Source organism: Neophocaena asiaeorientalis, unplaced genomic scaffold (assembly GCF_003031525.2).
Source record: "Neophocaena asiaeorientalis asiaeorientalis breed wild unplaced genomic scaffold, Neophocaena_asiaeorientalis_V1.1 scaffold975, whole genome shotgun sequence".
NCBI lineage: Eukaryota > Metazoa > Chordata > Mammalia > Artiodactyla > Phocoenidae > Neophocaena > Neophocaena asiaeorientalis.
The window spans coordinates 1,254,734-1,272,330 of NW_020173266.1; positions in this window are offsets into that span (position 1 = coordinate 1,254,734).

Below are 17,597 nucleotides of genomic sequence, written 5' to 3' on the forward strand. Positions count from 1 at the left end.
TCCCTTTAAGCCAGTCTTACATAAGGTTTACCAAAGAGGTATTTGGTTGCAAAACTTACCATGTCCAGCATACAGAGGAGCTTTTGGAACCCACAGCAAACAATTTTAGCACCTCACTTCACCAGAGGCACCCACTTATTAAAATTAGCATACTGATTGATTATAGTCTCATTTTACATCAATATCAGCAAAAATACTTGAGATCAAAGGCAGAATTTTACGGGAGAATAACAAAATGTGGCTGAGCTCACCATGTCTGTGTCCCTGTCTAGGTCAGTTTTTTAGGACGTGCTGTTACTTGCTTGCTCTACTCTAGGGTCTCTCTGCTCAGTCTCCAGTGATGTGAGTTCTTGAAAATAGCTGTTATAATTGGGTTTCCTTACAGATGCAAATGAATGGCACATTGGGGCAGGCTGTGTCCTTGACAGACATATTTTTTCAAAGCAATTTAACTTTATAACTGTAAACATTTTAAACCTTAAACCAGCTTGAAAGTAAGGGCATTTTTTTTCTCTTTTAACTATGAAGAGAAAGTATGTGTCCATTGATAAATACCCAACATAAAAATAATCTAGAGGCTTAAGTCTCATATAAACATAAATCACATTTTGAAAGATGCATAACTATGGTGGTAATAGAAGTGACAAAACCACAAAGAATCACAATATTAGAAGGTAACTTAGAGACTACTGTATCCAGCTCCTCACTTTTAACAAGAAAATTGGAGCCCAACTTGGTTATGCTACTTACCCAACACTGTACCTACAGTTAGTAGCACTTTGAATTAAATTCCAAGTTTTCTCATTCCTAATCTAGTATTGATGTCTTCCAGTGGGGTGTCTCTCTACTAAAATGAACTTTAAGAAGCCCTCCCTTCTCAGCAAACATACAGGCCCAGTGATGGCTCATTACTCACAGAATGGGGAAAAAAAATTATATGATTCATTATACACCAGGCAGAAATGTTTCAGGCATTAGAAGTAGGGAACTGAATAAGACAAAATAATACGTTTCTTAATGTTGCAAAACATCTCAAGTTTAGACCAGGGTTTACTATAACAGATTCATAGTAGGAGAAGGCAAAGGAGGATCAATTGTTTTTCCACAGTGCTAACTCTTTGCCAAAGACTCTCAAGAATGATAAAAAAAAAAAAAAAAAATGTAGTGATAGGGCTTCCCTGGGGGCGCAGAAAAAAAAAAAGTGGTGATAATATGAACATTAAAGCTCCAAAGAGCCTTTAAACAAATGGCTATAATAAAAAAGACAGATGACAACTGAAGCCCATTTGCTATCTTATCACTCCTGAGAATGAATTATTAATAAATGACCACTACTATTCCTCCCATTTAGAAAACAATGGTCAAAGTGAAGAGTTTATTATCTATTAGTGCTCTCGGACTTCTAACTATCATCCAGCCCAGACTGATGGTGTTCTAAATATGTATTGCCATTGCAAACTACCTCATAAACTAGTGGTTTAAAACAGTAATTTTATTTTGCTCACAAACTTGTGGGCCTGGGATTCTAGAAGGGCTCAGCTGACTGGTTCATTCATATTCATGTGGTGACAAACAAGGCAGCTGGGGCTGGAGGTTCCACTTTCCACAATGGCATCCTCACCCATATATCTGGTGCTGACTGGCTTCTCTCTATCCACGCGGCATCTCATGTTCCAGGATCTCTCCACATGGCTGAGGCTTCTCACTGTATGGTGGTCTCAAGGTAGTTGTATTCTTCCATGATAGCTGCTTCTAAGAGGCAGGACTTGGAAAGTGCCAGACCAGTTAAGGGCGCTGCCATATTTTATTGGTCAAGGCAGTCACAGGGCCAATCCAGATTCAGGAGGTAAAGAAATGGACTCCACCTCTTGATGGGAAGGGTGGAAAGGTCAACTGGAAGAAGAACATATGGGATGGGAGCCATCTTGGAAAATGCAATTTGCCACAGATGGTTAGCAAGTGAAGTAGGCCATGAGGGAGATGAAGTACAAGGGCTGATTTTGCATACTATAAACACAAGTCTTTTCCCAAATGAACAGACTCTGCTAGCTAGAAATGCTGTCTTCTGCATTCTTTTATTTATTTATTTTATTACAAAAAAGGTTATCAATATTAATTCCTGGAATAATTAACTACATATTACTGGGTCAAAGTCAACTACTTCCTTTCAAAGCAGAGTCTCTGTTGATCTCTGAAGATGAGTTTCATGTATTACACTTTCTGACTGTGAGCCACTGTGGCTAATAAATTCACAGGAAGTACTTTACATTTGAAGTACAGCTTGTTTTGCACTTTTTCTTTTTACTCTTTCTTTCCACTCTCCTTGGCCTCTCACTCACCCTTTTTTTTTTTTTTAATAAATTTATTTATTTATTTATGGCTGCTTTGGGTCTTCAATGCTGTGCACAGGCTTTCTTTAGTTGCAGCGAGCAGGGGCTACTCTTTCTTGCGGGGCATGGGCGTCTCACTGCAGTGGCTTCTCTTGTTGTGGAGCACGGGCTCTAGGTACATGGGCTTCAGTAGTTGTGGCTCGCGGGCTCTAGAGCGCAGGCTCAGTAGTTGTGGCACACGGGCTTAGCTGCTCCGCGGCATGTGGGATCTTCCCGGACCAGGGCTCGAACCCATGACCCCTGCATTGGCAGGCGGATTCTTAACCACTGCACTTCTCCCTCACTCTTTCATCCATTCTATCCTTCTATATAATATCAATATGACCTCATAACAACCTTAAATTCTCCTGTACAAAAAATATGATAATAAAAACGCTTAAAAAGAAAACAGAAGTATATAAAATAGCTTAGAGCTAACTTTAGCTAATGTCTAAAAAGAGAGACATGCAGTGCACCCACATTCATTGCTAGCTTTAAACTCTGTACCAGGAAAATGATTGGAGGCAAGATTATTAACTTGTTAACTACACAGTTACTACAGCCCAGAATTTAGTCTTTAGTGCTGATTTGTGTAAATGTTGGATATTATTTGTTCTGGGCCTTAAGAAAACCTATGTATCTAGTGGGTTCTCTTTATCATTCAATATTTGTGGTATTCTCTTCTATTTAGGCCTCACATTTCCTGTTTATGGCTTGATAGTAAAACTAAAACAGACAATGTCTATTTTAATTATTCAATCTGCTTAACTACCAAGAACAGATTGTGCCTCGGGCCTTGATAATATAGTGATAAGCAGACCTGGAAAGAGAGATTCCAAATTCAGGTAGGAAAAAGAATTTTCCTCAAGGAAGTTCTTGCAAAATTCAGGAACTAAAGTAGAGTCAATCCATCCATTTTTGTCACATTGACTATCTATACAAATTACTATATAATATCTGCTTGCCAGCTGATCCTGCATAAGTGTCCAAAAATAACTTTTCTCAGTATGCAATTCACAGATACATTCAGAATATAACAATAATGTATTCAATGCTATATGGGTTGTAAAGGGTGACAGCGAGTGTTATTTCACAAATCCTATCACTGAGCCCCAGGATATTAATGTCACACTTGGATCTCTGGCTGTTGTATCTAAAACTATAGAAGTCTAACCAAGTAAAAACCGATATACAGCATTTCAAATTTTCTTTATGCCTAGCCAATTATCAGACTTTTCCAGGGTCCACAAACCTCTCTACCTAGAAACTGTTAAGAATTGTGAAGGGTCTGAGATCTTACTTGCAAGCTAACAAGTGAGCCTGCTGCAGTTTCATGGATGATGCCAGAAGGTATGAAACTCCTGGGTCTGAGACAAAGAATTTTATGACTCATGGCATAGCAAGCAGCATGGTCATCAGCATACTTGTGTCAGTTTCCCTTACTCTCAATTTTCACAGCAGTAACTTCTATGGTCCAAATGCACACCTGCACACTCATTGGGTTGGCTGCACACGGGAGAGGAACCCTGAGTTTTGGGAACCTGAATCTTTTATAATAGGCAATAAGCATATCTGTACTTTGCTCCAGAGGGAGCCATTATCTTTACTATATTGGATAGTAAGCATGCCTGAGCTTCTCTCCCCTATCTTGCAGGGCTATTTGCTATACGAACATCTTGGAAAATATAGTCTGGAACAAAGACAGCCAGTGCCTCTGCTTGCAAAATGTACAGAAATGTAAGAAACTGACAGAAAATTATCTCTTCAACAGAAAGTTTCAAAAAATATACATTATCCTACAGATGAGGAGATAAATGCCAAATTGCTCTTCATGACTATCTAAATTTAAGCGGAAACTAAACAAATTCTCTGCAGTCATTTACATACATGTCTGTGCAGTAAGTTTTAACAGTTAGCTTGGTTGTAAACATTTGGAAGATTTCACAAGATTTCACACACAAAGTAGTTTTGCAAGCATTACTATCGTGTACAATAAGGAGCAATGGTTTGAAAGTCAGCACACGTAGGTTTTCATCAGCATTCTAACAACTAACAACACACTCACAACAAATCATATAATTGACCTGGGCCTTAGTTTCTACATATCTCTGAATGTATGATCATTCTCTTATTTTTCCTAGATAATTCTCTACTTCTATATTGCTGAAAGTCCTTGAAACTATGAACCTACATTTTAAAGGGGAAAAAAATGACTCAAAGAGAATTTAATAAGCAGATTAAACAGCCAGTGATTCAGCAACAAACAGAATGTGATGTAGCTGTCTTCCTTTTCAATTTCTTTTTCTTTTTTCTAATAGACAACAATACATTGGAAAACATATGAGTTACAGAACCTAATTTTCTCAAGGTTAACAAATGAAGTAAGAAAAATAATGAGGGAAAACAGAAATGCTGACAGTTACGATACAAATTATTTAGACCTGGAAAACAATTTTGGCACTGGTAGAAATGCTGTGGAGTTTTACCCACCAGTCTGGACAGAAATAAAAAGTCTACTAGGCTTAAAACTTCTGTCATTTTCCCTTTTCTCTTTCCAGTCTCTCATACCCAGTAAATAAAATCATTTTTGATTCTACTTTGGAAATGTATCTTATGTATTCTTATTTTTTCCATTCTATTCCTATCACCACTGTACCACCTCTTTTTCTCTCATATATATGAACTATTTCAATCAGCAGAATTTGCTGTCTCACCACCTTCAGGTTTTTCTCCTCCAATCTGACCTCCAGACTGTTGTAATTTTTTTCTTCATAAAACATTTTTTTCTAGTCTTCAGCATCCTCAGAATAAAGTTCAAATATCCCCAATTATTACTCAAATCTATCTGTCTTCACGTGTTTTACTCAAAATGGTCTATTTTAAAGGAGATGGATAAATCACAATACAGAACGTTCAGCTTTTTGTTAAGGAAATGTTACCAGAGCTTTTAGGTGGAGGAGCATCCATGAACTGCATCAGTTAGGTGGGTCAGTGAAAAATTCACAGTTAAAAAATACTACCCTTATTTTCTTCCTTCTCCCTAAAATCTACCCACCTCAAGTCCAAAACTGATCATGGAGCTTTTTCTAACAACAAACTATGTTAAAATTTCCCTCTCTCAAGATTGCTATGCTACTTCTCTGTATTAATTACACAAGCTAGTTAACTGCTTAATATACATCTATCTTTTATGCCCCACTAAATGCCTTGCAAAGTCAAATAAAATAACCATGGATAAATTCAGAACAATCCCCCACAGCACCACTTATCCTTTGATAAATATCTTTTTATCTTAAGTGAAAGGCACTCTTGATATTTATTTCCTCTACAGAGTCATAGCAGCAAGAATAGTAGAAAAGCCTACTAGAAAAAAAAAAAAGGTGGATGTGAGAACCTAACTTAGAAAAAGGATGGGTTCCCAAGTTTGAACACATTTGGTCCTAGAAACTATATGTGACCCGATGAGTTCCTGGATATCCCACAAAACCCTTTGCATCCCCCCAAACAGTTTTTGATTACATCTAAACTGCTGTTTTAAGCGTGTCTTCTATAGGAAAATGAATTTCATTCTCCACTAGGGATGCCAAAACACACTTCCTCATCATGGCAGCCTATGCAGGGAAATGGGGAAAAGTGGAGAGAGGGAGGTCATTAGATGGAAAAGAAAGAAGTAATTCACTCATTCTCTACATCGGTCCCAAAAGATTGCAATACTCCTTCAGCAAACATTATTGTGTACCTCCTAAGTGCCAGGTTCTGTTCTCTCTTCTAGAGATGCAAAGATAATTAAGACATGATTCTTGCCCTCAAGGGTATGCACAAAAAGGCGCTCTCTTCTCATTGAGAACTCTCTGTTCCTGCCTTCACTGTAACCTTAGGAAAGTTAAAACCACCCCTGGGAGGTTCCTTTATATTGGCTGCAGTCTTTTCTCAACAATAATTTCTTCCCAGTAACGCTGGTCACACAGCAGACAGTGCATATTTCTTGATCAACTGCACAGACTGCAGATAAATCAATTATTAACTCAGTTATTATTTAATTGGAAAACTCCGTGTGGTTATAAGCTACGTAAAAATACAAAAAAAAAAAAAATAGCGAAGATTCCTCTTTTTGGTCTACCTAGAAAGCGTTGTGACATAATTAAAACTGATCTTGGTTTCCTGTCTTGTATAATTTCATTCTCAAATTCGCCCATCTTCAAGGTTTTCCTGTTCCACTATTCAACTTGGCTCTTCCCTTGAAGTCAGAGCCTCTTCCTCTGGAACATTTTTGGTAATTCCCAGCAAATGACTCATTCCATTCTGCTAGCTAATTTGACATGGCAGCATACTGACAGAAAAATGAAGCAAGCAGGAAAAGAGATGGTTCCCCAGCACCAGATCTACGCACTGAGTCCTACTAGGAGGCTCAACCAGGAAGCCAAGACACAGTCTTCAGGATCGTTAACAAAGCTCTTCCTGTAACTCAACCAGTCATCCAAGACGTAGGAATGAGAGAATGTCGGAGAGAGAATCGAGGCAGGTGATTGCTGGAAGTTGTCAATATAGGGGTCAAGTGGTAGTAATAAATGGGCAATTAGATTGTCCCTACAATGCTGTCTGTCTCAGAGCCTATACTTGTAGAACAAATGAAAAATGCCCATTTCATTTGCTTTTTACCATAAGAGTCACATACCCGGCTGGGCTTCATGATACTGTTGAATGAGGACAGTCATGAAGATGACAACTTCCATCTGACCAAACTTGAAATGCAATCCACAAACTTCTTTTTCAAATTGTCAGTAGCTATTATTAGAGAGAAATCCCTCTTCTCCAAAAATATAATAAAGGCATATGATAATAATACAAAGTTTGCATTTGATGTGGAAAAGTTCTGTTTTGCTTTGTTTTTTAAAGTATGTCTCTAGTTTCTCAAGTTTAATTCCCTAGAGAGCACTTTTTTCCTATCATGCTATTATTCACCTTGAGTTTTTGGTCTGCTCTATAGGATAAGAAGTCAGGACTCAAGGATCCCATTCCTGGATCGACCACTAATTGGATTACATCCATGGGCAAGTCACTTTACCTGCGTCTCAGTGCCTTTATTTCTAACATAAGAAAGTTAAGCTATAGTTATGATTTCCAAGGTTAAACTATAGGTATGATTGCTGAACTTGTAGTCCTGGTATACCCTCAGTCATTCTCACCTCACGTAATACAAGACTGTGCTGTTATCCTGCCATTACACTGGCAGCTACATGGTGTTCCTTGAATCACTATTTATCGTGTTTCTTAAGTCCAGATAATAAGTGGTCTTTAAAACACAAGAAAGAGGCTGTTTCATTTTTCTCAGGTGTAATCTAATTTAAACGGCCCTTGTGGGCAAATACAGCACTACTTCTTATTCCACCAAGGTGCATATGCTTTTCCTGCTAACGGAAGCTCTTTTGTAGTACAGTGAATGTCAGCTGGACCCTCTTCCAAAACTCACTCTAAAATTTGATTCTCTGGAAGGAACTCATTGCTTTCCTGAGTACAGAAGAATGTTTCACCTGGCTGATAGTAGATATTTTCAGAAAAGATATATCTCTAAGTGTTTGAGTTGGTATTTTAACTCAGCCCAGAAACACTATTGCTATCAGAAACAGAACACTATGGGGTAGCTCTCTCTGGATAATATAAAACAAATGAGACTCACTGAATTGTAAAAGAGTACCTTCCTTCTTTCTAAACTGATTCTTACGTCTTTCACTGGTATCACTGACTTCAGAAAACAGAAGAAGCTACCTTTGGGAAATACCTCATAGACACGTTACAGCCTTCCTCATTGCTAAGTGGAAGATTTGGGAACCACACGAACATCTCTAGATCTACTTTCAGAGCCCCAACACCAAAATGACCAGATTGAGAAATTAATAATCTATACATTCAGCATGGAATTCCTTTGGGAAAACAGTTAAATGTGAATACTGTATGTTATCACTTATAGGTAGAATCTAAAAAATAAAATAAAAACAGACTTACAGATATAGAGAACAAATTAGTGGATACCATTTCAGAGAGAGAAGGAGAGAGGGGCAAGACAGGGATGGGGATTAAGAGACACAAACTACTGTGTATAAAATAGACAAGCAACAAGGACATATTATGCAGCATATGGAAATATAACCATTATTTTGTAATAACTTTAAAGGGAGTTTAGAAAAATATTGAACCACTATGTTATATACCTGAAACTAATATAATATTGGAAATCAAATGTATTTCAATTAAAAATAAGAATTACTTACAAATGACCAAAAGTGAAAAGGGTGAAGGTGGGAATGAAGAAGAGCTGGCAATAGAAAAGGGACTCAGAGAAAGAAAGATTGATTTCTCATTGCTCTGGAATCCCTCTTACGCCCCACTGGGAAAATGGTTCAGTTCCCCAGTGAGAAACCCAATCGGTACTGTAGCACATGACATTCACAAGGTGACTTCACCCAGATTATTGCCGTTAGCCTGCACCATAACCCTCTGTGAAGAGGTTCTCCTTGGTTCTCCATTTTACATGGTAGGAGACTTGTAGCTCAGAGGGGTTAAGTACTAGCCAAGGCAAATCCTAGTCAGTGGCAGAGAGGGAGCTTCAACGCAGGTCCTCCAGTTCCCATTTCCACTGTTCCACGTTCCTTATATTTAACCTATGCCCTTGACTCTTCACACAGTTTGTGCCCCACGTCTGGGACAAATCTGTGGAACAATAGGTTTTCTATATGTAGAAACCAACTGGAAATATAGAAAAAAGAAGAGACGAATTCAAAACGTTCTTTATGTTTTTCTCCCTCTCAAAACCACAGATATATGATTTAAGTTGCATATATTTTTCAAATAGTCTGTGTAGCCAAATAGTAGTACAGTAAACAGAACTGTTAATTAAAGTCAAAATAATGCTTTGATTCATGTCTGAGGGCATTAACATTCCTGCCATGGATATTTGGGATGCTTTAGTTTGAGAAGCTCTTTATTTTTAAAGGACTCTATTGGGCTCATAGAGGAATTACACTACAACTTGATCACACAGTAATTACATCGAAGGGGACTTCCTCAAAACATGCTGTGCTTAACTTGAGTAAATACAAATGTTTTGTTTTAGAAAAAGAAAGAAAGAAGAAAAAAAAAAGAAAGGAAGGAAGGAAGAAAGAAAGGAAGAAAGAAGAATGAATAAGGTTTACGGCAGTTCTCACATACCCTTGCATTTGATATTAAGGATCTCACTGTTTTATTCATCATGTGTATTCCATTTACAAAATAATAGGAGGAGGGGTATTCAGATGGGATTTCCCAATTTTTCTTTAATGAAAGGCTTCTCCTAGCTACCTCCCGCTGAACCCTGCAGTTACATCTGTCCTACTCTGGTAACAAAAGAACAAACCACTGGTCGACTTAAGGTTTCATTAGTGATAACACTAAGTCATCAAGTCAAACCAGAATACCAAAAATGAGAAATAAGTGGGGGCTAGGGGAAGTGAAATAATATCTTTATTTTTATTTATATTTCCATGATTTAGTAAACCTCATTTTAAGTGGCTCCTATCCCTCAGGAAGAAGTTTAAAGTCAAACCGTTCCAGCTTACTAATAAGCAAGAAATCAGCCCCTCTGCCCTTTATTCTGCAACAGTCCCCAGGGCATCTTCTCTCCCCTTAAACAAATATATCTAAGGCAAGATGAATGGATAGTTCACAGAGAGATAAATATCTCCAAAAAAGATGAAATAAAGAGAAATTTTGAGCCAATTAAGAAATTAATTATAAAATGTAATTTTATAATTAATTATATCTCTATGCATCTATATCGAATGCATCTCTATAGGAGTCTCAAAAATAACGTTACATAGCTCTGCCTTTCATTTATTTTAATTAAAATTTATAATTTATTTCAGAGTTTTTGGCAAACTTCAAATTACAGTCACAGGAATGGTAGACAAGACGATTCAAGTCATGTGCTAATTATTTTTCAAGCAAGTAAATATCTCAAATCTTAAGGAAAAACAAACATTCATTATCTCAGTCAAGATTTCCAGGATGGTAATTTCACTATTCTCCTTGTCTCCTCTAATATTTATCATTCTCATGGTCACCAAAATGTCTTTTTCCTTTCACTGAGCCCATTTTCCCTCCATCTCAATATAAAAAGGAAATAATCAACATCCCTTACTAAAAAAAAAAAAAATCCCTTCCTGTACTTAAAAGCATCTATGTAAGTAATTTTTAAGCTTATCTGTTTTTTTTTAAATTTTCTGGATTGAACCATCCTGACTTCTTAAACCTGTACTCATGTATGACCTCCTTTTTCTTTCTTTTATAGCATTTGGATTACTTTTCAACACTCTTCAGTTTTATCTTTTAGTTCTTAAAGTACATTTGCCATCCACAAACATGGAACTAATAAAAATCACAGTCAGCATGGTGTGGACATTTTTAAACAATGGTGTTGTATTACTGACTCATATTCAGCTTGTACCAAATTTTTTTCCTGGTCTTTTCCTTCATTTCTTGTGCTGAGTCCAATTCTGTATTTAAGTTACAAAGAGCACCATACTTCTCTGTATAGAAATATTATTTCTGTTTGTAAAACTACTTGAACTTTACTTCTAACCTTTGGGGTCTCACCTAGGATTTAAGCATCAAGTATAAATCTGACAAACATATTCCAGATTCTTTTTTTCAGGTCCTTTGTAAAAGTATTAAAGCAAGGGGCCTCAAGCCCAGTCCTGTTGCTTGATATCTCATAAGAAAGATATGAGATATCTCTGAGCTACAGAGAACTGCGTAGGTTCTTGCTTCAAGCTCTCTCCTCTTCAAACAATCAGCCAGGCTAGAGGTGACTACTTTGTTTAGGAAACTATCAAGTGTGTCAAATATAAGACTTTCCATTCTCTAGATGGTTGGCCCCTCCCCGCAGGTTATCGATTGTTTTTACTATTATATTAAGAGTGTACTTTTTCTTCTGATTTTAGTTCCATAGATGAAATACATGCTTCATTTTCCATATTACCCATCTATACACTATCATCCTGTTGCCTTTGGTGATATTTAAAATTCACACAGTACACTAGATATTATTTTTAATATGTATTTTTATTCTAAATAATAAATAGGATTATTTACTTTTCATTGAAAAAGTGTAACTTAGTAGCAGGTAAATTAAAAAGTAAACCAGATTTTACATTTCAATTTCAAATGGAACAATGAGAAAACCACATAAAATTGTGTGACTATTAAGTGATAAGGTATATACATTTTATTATTTCTCTCACTTATAATTTAAGAACAAGTCAACAGACATCCCCATACCCTACCTCTTTAATCTACCTCCTTAACCTACTGGGTATTTGGGCTGTCAAGATAAGGATGTCATTCTGAAGCATGGAGGTACAGAGAAAAGGCACACACAGGAATGAGGAAAGGTGCACAGGTGAGGCTCTACGTGTGGGTGTGTCATTCTGAGCAGTTCACTCCAACTCACTGGGTCCCCCTGGGCCTCAGACTCACTGATCACCATGGTCTCTTAAGCTCTAAAGGGAAGAGCTAAGGGAAACTTCTGCCACATTTATTTGTAGTATCTTTTGTCAAATACCCAAATCCCCACGTATCAGAAAAGTCCTTACTTTAGAATAATTTTGTTTTCTTAAAATAATATTTTTCTAGGAATTAATGACAAGTAATATATAATCTATTCTTATTTATACGTTAAAAGTGCCTGTAGTTTTTCTAGCTACTCTGAATCCAGGTTTTCATTTTATTTATTTTTTAATTTTTTTACCTTTGGCCATGCCTTGCAGGATCTTAGTTCTCTGACCAGGGATTGAACCTGGGGCCATGGCAGTGAAACCGCCATGAGTGGTTTCAGGGCAGTGAAACCACTGGACTGCCAGGGAACTCCTTGGGTTTTCATTTTAATCTTCTAAATTCATTCAATTGCGTTGACACCCAATATGATCAAACCTTCAGAAGCTGAATTGCACTAAAAGAACACCTAGCAACACAACACTCCAAGATATTAATTTATATTAGTACACAGTATTTGAGTTGATTGTGTACTTCAATCCTTTTCCTGAGGAGACTATACATATTGGGTTCACATAAAGCAAAATATAATGGAAGTAGATGGCCTTTAAAGTATCTCCTGCAACCTCTGAGTTAGCAAACCATTATTCTTCATCATGGAAACAATCCCCCAAATAGAATGTATAGACACTCCCCAAGCATTGTTCTGCTCACTTATTCTAGGTTTCTTATTCTGAAACCTGCTGAAAGCAAACATATTATCTAGGTAGTACAATCTTGAATTCAGAATTAAGCTCCTAAATAAAGACTTAACAAAAAGTTCCTTTAACGTTTGGATTGTTGTAAAATAAATCTCCAGCCTTCCTTAGAACCTCTAAACATAACTGATTATTCCTTCTTCATTCTACTGCAGTCTTTGTACATATCTATTCCAGTATCTATATAATGCTCTGCAATTATTTGTTAATGTGTTAATGTTACTTCTTGACTACATAGTAAACACCATGAAGACAGTTGCTTTGATTCTGTAACTGATTTTAGTAGAGTGCCTGGCACATAATAGGTGCTTAATATATCTGTTTGTTGGATGAATGAGAGCTAACAAATGTTCTCTCCATTTTTCTGAATTGCTGTGTCCTGACTGACCTCTGGGACAGTGTCATCACCTGCCTTTCTCTCTGCTCGGAATCACCGCCTCCCTTTATTTAGTACCTTCCTATGCTACTTCAGGTCTTATGCCACAGGTGACTTCCTCTGAGAAACCTCTGTCCTGTTAGATTAATTCCTTGCTCACTCTGTGCTCTCATGGCATTTTACACTCCCTACCATGGCACCTGCCACTCTATTGCAACTGCTTAATGGGCCATGTCCCCTGCTAGATACAAGTAAATACGTGCAAATTGTTTACCGTCACCACTACGGTATAATCCACAAAGGTGCTAAATACATGTTGGTTGGATGAATGACTGTCAGTCACCTATTTTAATAACTTTTCCAGAACAGAAGAAATAAATTTGAAGGAAATTAATTTGAAATTTGAAACAAATAAATGGATGAGCTGTAGGAATGTACATTTTTACACCATCACATTTGTGTTATTTTTAACATCAACAAAACTATGCCACATTACATGACAACAGGATGGTGTATTGTAAACAGAGAAATCAAGCATTTCACCCGAAGTCACCATTTCCAGATAAATCCACTAGTCTCCCCTCCTCTATATGAGCTATATTTCTGTGGTTTTAGGGAATTTCAACGAAGAAGACAGATGTCTATTTCTATTTATTGCCTGTATACCACCCAACAGAGGATTTATGTTTAACTTCAGCTAACAACAGGCTAACAGGAATTTTAATATTTGTGAAAATGAAAGTGTGTCATACTGTTCAGTAGAGATCAAAGAAAATGGCTGCAAGACACCTGGGGACATGAGCTCTTCCTTAGCTCCCGGAAACCTGATATAGTGCTGGAGTCCAGGGTCCGGAACACGTGGGTCATCTCAGGTAATGGTGGCCCCAGGAAGGGGACAGACATGGATTTCAGAAGGGCTATACATAAAGAGATAGAGATCCAGTTCTGCACAGCCAGCAAAAATAACCACAGAAGACTCTTGGCTCAGCTTAGCCCCACAGTCATATTTCTTGAAGTACAGCCCACCTTTAAAGAACTAAGACCATGGGTCTGGAGACACTATTACATGCTGCAGTGACCTTTACACATAGGAGAGAGTTTACCTTCTGCAACCTGTGAGGTAGTGAAGGTACTGAACTTCTGAATATACTCTGAATATGCTCAAATTATGAGTCATAATTTTATTAATCATCCCATGCAGAAGCAAGCAAGAAATTTTATGTTTCAACTCTACACACCACAGAGGGGTTCACGTATGTCACTAGGCATGCAAGTCAAAAGAAGTCACTTACTTTCCAAGATACCAGTGACAATGAAGAGAGGGTATCACCATCCAACTTCAAGCAAGCACAGGTGCTCCCCATTTCCAACACACCGTCTTCCCTGAAATGAATGGATTCCTCTACTCTCACCCTAGTCCCTTTTCTCTTTGTATCCAAGCTCCTGGAAAAGTTGCATACCTCTGGCACTTCCAGTTTCTCACCTCTCACTCCAGTAACCTTCTCCAACCTGGCTTCCATCCCAACTCATACAAAGGGCCACCCTTTGCAAGGTTTCCAATAACCTCCTCTCAGCCAAATCAAATTGCTTCTTCCCTAGACTAATCATTTTATTTCTTTCCTCCAGAAAGCCAGTCAGCACAGTCCACTATTACGAATAACTCCCCTCTCCTTGATTTCCCATTGTCCTGTACTTCCAGACGTAATTCCACCCTCTCCTGCTATTCCTGTCATTTTTCTTTGCATCCTATTAAATCTTTTCCAGCCAGATTTGACTATGTTCCACAGCTTAGCACTTTCTTATAAATGGCTGCCCTCATAATTATCAATGTCCTTTGTCCACTAAAAATACTTCTGTAGGTCAAATTTCCCCATAAAACTTCAATCCAATGAAAGTTTTGATTAAAATATTTCTATCAGTTGCTGATCCACAGTAGCAATGCTTTGTTGATATAGTTAAAGAGCAGACAGTTCCTACCCTCAAGGAACTTAGAATAGAGCTCTCTAGCACAGAAAGGAATCTTAGAGGTGATCTAGTCTTTAGGAAACATATCATGACAGGCCCTGGGCGGCATATGACTTCATTGTGTGGTCTCATTGTGTTTAGTTTGGCCTACAGTTTCATTTTTGATAGAGGTCACTTTAAAAAAAGTCAAGAGATTTTGTATCAAAATTTCAATTTCTGGTCTTCCCTGGTGGCGCAGTGGTTAAGAATCCGCCTGCCAATGCAGGGTACACGGGTTCGAGCCCTGGTCCGGGAAGACCCCACAGGCCACAGAGCAACTAAGCCCATGCGTCAGAACTACTGAGCCTGCGCTCTAGAGCCCGCAAGCCACAACTACTGATCCCGCGAGCCACAATTACTGAAGCCCGTGTGCCTAGAGCCTGTGCCCTGCAACAAGAGAAGCCACCGCAAAGAGAAGCCCACGTACCACAACATAGCATAGCCCCCACTCACTGTAACTAGAGAAAGCCCGTGCACATTAACGAAGACCCAATGCAGCCAAAAATAAATAAATAAAATAAATAAATTTTTTTTTTTTTAAATTTCAATTTCTTAATTCTTTTGAAAACTCAGATCTGGCCACATTGAGCTCACATTCCTACATGGCAACAATAAGTAGAGCTAAATTGCCACAGTTCCCTTCAGACAGGGCATTTGTTTTCCACATATCAGGTCCCAAGTGTCAGCTGCCATATATCATGGCACTTGTGTTTGTACTTTTTTTCCCTTAAGAAATTTATCACACTCTGTGTCTGTCAAATGTCAAGTTGCAAAGTGATCAAGAAAAAACAATGAAATGCTTATTAGGCTTGTCCAGCTTCATTTATTTATTTAACCTGCCTGTTCCTGTTTTAATTTGTATTCCTGATCTCCTAATTTTATAAATTAGGAAATTAACACACAAAAAGATGAAATAACCTTCATAAGTTCAACCATGTATCATTTCTCACAATTTAAAGTTACACTGCTATTAGTTATACCACCCATACCTCCACATCTCTGAAAAACTTTTTTTCCACAAAGTAATTCCTGATCCCATCAGAGTGAGACCCCCCTTCCCCTCAATCCCCTCAGCTCCCTTAGCAATTTATATTTACAGATTACATAGACAGAAAGAAAGAGGTACTCATTAACCATTCGCAAGAACCCAAGAAAGAACGAAGAAAGCTCATTACAAGTGCATAAGGAGATAGCTTCATTCAGCTTGAAAGAATGTGGGTATGACTGAAAAGAAGCTTTAGAAAGCGTCACAGAGATTAATTTTTAGCGATGTTTTGAACAGAAGAAACATTATATCTCTGGAGTTCAGAGATTATCCATAAAGGCACAAAGAAAAGAGAAATTTACACTCGTTTGGACAAAGTGAAGAATACAACTGGAGATGGGCCTATCAGGAAACACTGTAAATCAACTATACTTCGATAAAGTTAAAAAAAAAAAAAAAGATGTATAGCTGATTCATTTTGTTGCAAAGCAGAAACTAACACACCACTGTAAAGCAATTATACTCCAATAAAGATGTTAAAAAAAATTAAATTAAAATATTTAAAAAAAAGAAAATACCCAGGGAGACTCCCAAAGTGCACATATACACACAAACTTTCTTTCTTTCTTTTTTTTTTAGCATCTTTATTGGAGTATAATTGCTTTACAATGGTTCGTTAGTTTCTGCTGTATAACAAAGTGAATCAGCTATACATATACATATATCCCCATATCTCCTCCCTCTTGCGTCTCCCTCCCACCCTCCCTATCCCACCCCTCTAGGTGGTCACAAATCCCACTAGCTATCGATTTTACATCACACAAACTTTCTTGCTCTGTCGTGATTCTTACCTCATGGGTATGTGTTGTGAGGGGTGAAGGGTGGGGAGTTCATGGAGACGGCCACTTTATACATGTTACTGTGTTTTCAGAAAATGCCATGTGGTTAGAGTGGCATCTGAAGATTGATCCTGCCTCTTATGTTTAGGATAAGGTGGGGAAGAGAGCAGAAAAGAGCAGAGGAAAAGAATTAGAAAAGAATTGGAGGAATATGGAGGTGTACTTTGAACACGAATTATGAATGTAAGAATTAGGGGAAAAAAGATGATGACTTTTAGAATTTTAGCTTTGGAATAATAATGAAAGAACACTTACAGAGTAATAAATCAATTGTATGCTACAAAAAAACAAGAGGTACGAAACTAACATGAAATACAATTTCTAAAAATTGACACAAGTAGATTAACTATAAATGTAAAGATAAGGGGTTCCTTGTGAAATCTCTGTACCTTACTCTTAATTTTGATGTGAACCTAAAACTGCTTTAAAAAATAGTTTTTTTAAGTAAAGAGATTTTTTTTAGTTTAAAATATATTTTTAAAAAGTATGCTGGAAAAGATTAATCATTAACATTTTTAATAATACATTCTTCATACTTGTTACTATTATCACAGGGCCTGAAATTTTGTGACTAACAAATATTTAGAACCCATAACTTAAATCGTACTATTTCTAGCTTCAACAATAATTTATACACAGCATTTATTGTCTGTTCTTTGTAAGGCTGGGAAGTGGAAGTGT